Source organism: Sapajus apella, unplaced genomic scaffold (genome assembly GCF_009761245.1).
Source record: "Sapajus apella isolate SASKATOON/1434 unplaced genomic scaffold, GSC_monkey_1.0 scaffold21, whole genome shotgun sequence".
In the NCBI taxonomy this organism is placed as follows: Eukaryota; Metazoa; Chordata; class Mammalia; order Primates; family Cebidae; genus Sapajus; species Sapajus apella.
This window is the reverse complement of record NW_022436961.1, coordinates 24,885,632-24,890,418: the sequence shown is the minus strand read 5'-3', so window position 1 is coordinate 24,890,418 and position 4,787 is coordinate 24,885,632.

Sequence of the window (4,787 nt, the reverse complement as noted above, 5' to 3'; positions counted from 1 at the left end):
AAAAAAAAAAAAAAAAAAAAAAAAAAGAGGCAAATGTAAAAATCTGATAAAAGGATGTTTCTTTGGTCGAAAGTGGTAGTGCCGGAAGTGGGGAGAAACGCTAATAGTCTGGATACACTTCTTTGGATTATTTTTAAAAATGTAACCACAACACCATTATCACAGCCTGAAAGAATGAACAATAATCATTTAATATTATCTAATATCTAGTCAATATAAAATGTCCCTAATTGTCTCAAGATAGTAAGGTTGCAGAATTGTCAAAGATAGACAAAGCCAGGCCAGGCACAGTTTCTCATGGCTATAATCCCAGTGCTTTGGGAGGCTGAGGGAGGAGAATCACTTGAGTACTGGAATTCGAGATCAGCCTGGGCAATATAGTAAGACCCCTGTCTCTACAAAAAAAAATTTTTAAATCAGCTAGGCATGCTGGTGTGTGCCTGTAGTACCAGCTACTTGGGAGGCTGAGGCAAGAGAATCACTGGAACTCAGGAGGTCATGGCTGCACTGAGCAATGACCACACCACTGCATTGCAGACTGGGTGATAGACTGAGACTCCGTCTCTTAAAAAAAAATTAAAAAATAATCCCAGCACTTTGGGAGGCCGAGGCGGGTGGATCACGAGGTCAAGAGATCGAGACCATCCTGGTCAACATGGTGAAACCCCGTCTCTACTAAAAATACAAAAAATTAGCTGGGCATGGTGGCGCGTGCCTGTAATCCCAGCTACTCAGGAGGCTGGGACAGGAGAATTGCCTGAACCCAGGAGGCGGAGGCTGCGGTGAGCCGAGATCGCGCCATTGCACTCCAGCCTGGGTAACAAGAGCAAAACCCCTTCTCAAAAAAAAAAAAAAAAAAAAAAAAAAATTAAAAATTAAAAGCCAGGCACCAGTTAAAGCAGTGAAGACAGATTTCATTTAGTAACTACTAACAGTAGGGAAAAAAGCTGAGTCCATTCTAATTTTCGAAGAGGTAACTGGACCTCTTAAAGGGAGAAAGACATGTGGGGTGTGGTGGCTCATGCCTATAATCTCAGCACTTCGGGAGGCTGAAGTGCGAGGATCTCTTGAGCCCAGGAGTTCAAGGCCAGCCTTGAGCTAAAATTTCTTTTTTAAATTAGCCATAATCTCATCTACTCAGGGAGTTGATGAGGGAGGATTGTTTTCTGGTAGGTCGAGGCTGCAGTGAGCTGTCCACCCATTCCCTCTTTCTCCTTTTGAGATAGGATCTTGTTTTGTCACCCAGGCTGGAGTGTAGTGGTGTGATCACAGCTCACTAGACAGAGAAAGTTTAAAGCCATGATTCTGGATGAGATTGCTGAGGGAAGGAAGGTAGACGGACAAGAGAAGCCTTGGAAGGCTTGAGCCCTGGGCATTCTATGTTTAGAGCTGGAGAGATGAGGAAATACCAGGAAAGGCAAGGCACACACAGCCCCTGACATAAACCCTCCACATTGTCATGGCTCAGTGGTCCAGGATCTCCTGAAGCAGACGATCCTCCACTGATTTATCTTCAAAAGTCTGTAGTAGCCTAACACTACACCCCAATGCCTATGCCATTCACCTTGTTTCATCTCATCACAAAGGTATTGTACATCTTACATCATCGCAAGAAGGATGAGTATAACACATTAAGATATTGATAAACACATTTCTATAACTTTGTTTTTTTAAGCTACTGCAAATCAATATGTAACTTTCATTAGAGTATTTGTTATAATTGTTCTCTTTTCTTATTGCTGTTAATCTCCTTCTGTGCTAAGTTACATATTAAACTTTATCATAGGTATGTATGAGTAGGAAAAAGCATAGTATTTCTAGGGCTCAGTGCTTTCCAGTTTCAAACATCCACTGGGGATCTTGGAAATTGTCCCCTGCAGGTAAGGAGGGACTACTGTTTTGTTTCCTCTGGGGCTGGTCTAATAGAAGGGGATCAGTATGCGTGGGTGAGTGGGTGAGGGAGGTAAGGAGGGACTACTGTTTAGTATCACGTGGGGCTGGTCTAATAGAAGGGGATCAGTATGTGTGGGTGAGGGAGGTGTTTGCTGGAGCCGTATCTTGGAGTAGACAAGAGAGAATGGAATCTAAGGCTCCCTGAAGGGTCTGGTCTCAGGGAGGAGCAGACAGTTCATCCATAGCAATAGGAGGCAAGAACAGGAACCAGAACACAGACTGAAGATGTGGTAGTGGGAAACACACCCTCCCTGATTGCTTCTATTTTCTTTTTGAGGGGGGGATACAGTCTTGCTCTGTCATCCAGGCTGGAGTGTGGGGGCACAATGTTGGTTCACTGCAACCTCTGCCTACCGGGTTCAAGTGATTCTCCTGCCTTGGACTCTTGAGTAGCTGAGACTACAGGTGTGCGCCACCACACTCAGCTAATTTTTGTATTTAGTGGAGACGGGGGTTTCACCATGTTGGCCAGGCTGGTCTTGAACTCCTGACCTCAGATGATCCACCTGCCTCGGCCTCCCAAAGTGCAGGAATTACAGATGTGAGCCACCGCAAGGGGTCAACTGCTTCTATTTTCTTAATGCAATAAGCAGTGTCCTCAGCTGAGAAAGAGAACTGGGGAGAGGTGTAGGAGGCTTGAGGACATACGAAAAGGTGTTAAGCAGTACTCTCTGGGGAGTGGGAGAGTAAACAGACAAGGAGAATGGTAGTTTATGTTTGTTTCTAAAAATAAATCTTTAAAGGTTCATAATTCCCCAACCCCTGCGAAGTAACAGGCATGCATCATGTCTCCTTTAGGGAAAGCTCCTGGGAGCTCCCTGTCTTAGTCCATCTGGGTGCTGTTATAAATACCACAGACGGTAATTTGTAAATAGAAATGTACTTCTCCCAGTCCTGGAGCCTAGGAAGTCCACGATGAAGATGCCAGCAGATCCAGTGGCTGTTGATGGCTCGCCCTCTCTGCTTCCAGCATGACACCTTATTGCAGCGTCCTCACATGGTGGAAGGTGGAAAAGGGACAAACATTCCCGCAAGCTCTTTTATGAGGGCAGTAATCCCACCCACGAGGTAGGAGCCCTCACAGTCTGATCACTTCCTAATGGCCCCACCTCTTAGTACTATTGCACTGGGGACTAAATTTCAACATGAATTCTGGAAGGTCACAAACATTCAAACCTTAGCACTGCCCCATAATGTTTATGATTACATACCGTTGTCCAGAAAGTAATGACAGAGTCATCCCTGCCCTCAAAAGAGGCTGCATAAATGTTGTCTTTGTATTGAATGATATGTGCCCTCCTAAAAGCCAAGGTTCATTATATGGAAGAAGGCAAGAGTGGATAGATATTCAACAACCAACAGCCTCTATCACTTTTTTGTGGCAGTCTTGCTCTGTTGCTCAGGCTAAAGGGCAGTGGAGTGATCTCGGCTTGCTGCACACTCTACCTCCCGGGTTCACATGATTCTCCTGTCTCTGTCTCCCAAGTAGTTGGGATTACAGGTGTGCGCCATCACACCTGGCTAATTTTTGCATTTTTAGTAGAGACAGGGTTTCACCATGTTGGCCAGTCTGGTCTCGAACTCCTGCCTCAAGTGATCTGCCTGCCTCAGCCTCCCAAAGTGCTGAGATTACAGGCATGAGGGACCGTGCCCAGCCTCACCTTTAATCTTGTCGAAGCCTTGACCTTAGTTTCTGTAGAAATAAGAATTCTTTCTTCAGCATTCACAGTTTATATGTTTAATAAAAATTATGCATTTGCCATATTTTCAACAGTGAAACTTTTAGCCCCCACATTTTATTGGTTTGTATAAAGTTTAGTTAAACTATGAAATTATAACAGTTAACTACAGAAAAACACAACTAACTTTTGGAACACATGACAACTGTGGGAGCTGTGTGTTCTAGCTCATTTCAGCCCTTTAATGAAGAGAGGCACCCATCCAGAGGGCCAATTACAGGCCAGGTCTCCTACTGAGCAGTGGAGAGAGAGAGAGAGAGAGAGAGAGAGAGAGAGAGAGAGAGAGAGAGTGTGTGTGTGTGTGTGTGTGTGTGTGTGTGGCCAGGTCTCCTACTGAGCAGTGTAGTGTGTGTGTGTGTGTTGTTTTTTTTTTTGAGACAGAGTCTCACTGTCACCCAGGCTGGAGTGTAGTAGTGTGATCTCGGCTCACTGCAAACTCCACCTCCCGGGTTCAAGCAATTCTCATGCCTTAGTCACCTGAGTAGCTGGGATTACTGGTGCATGCTACCACGGGCCCAGCTAATTTTTTATTTTTAGTAGAGATGGGGTTTCGCCATGTTGGCCACGCTGGTCTCAAACTCCTGGCCTCAAGTGATCCACCCACCTCGGCAGCCCAAAGTGTGGGATTACAGGCAGAAGCCACTGCGCCCAGCCTAACATTTGTATAGTTTTAAAATGGGATCTTAATTACACAGTTAACTTTACAAATGCACTGCTGATGCACAGGTGAATATATGCAAACATTCTGGAGGGGAAAATCTAACAAAAGCTTTAAAAATCTCATAGAATTGGACTTCGCAAACTCCTGGGCTCAACTGATCCTTGCACCTCAGCCTCCAGAGTAGCTGGCACTGTAGGTTCATACCACCATGCCCAGTTAATTAAAAAAAATTTTTTTTCCCTAAAGACCAGGTCTTGCTTTGTTGCCCAGGCTGGTCAGGAAAACCATTTTAAACAGAGAATCCTAAGGAAACAATTGAGGATACTGGCAACAATTTAACAGGTTTATCTTTTTTAAAAGACAAGTTCTTACTGTCACCCAGGCTGGAATGCAGTGGTGCAATCTCGTCTCAGCTCACTGCAACCATCCCGCTT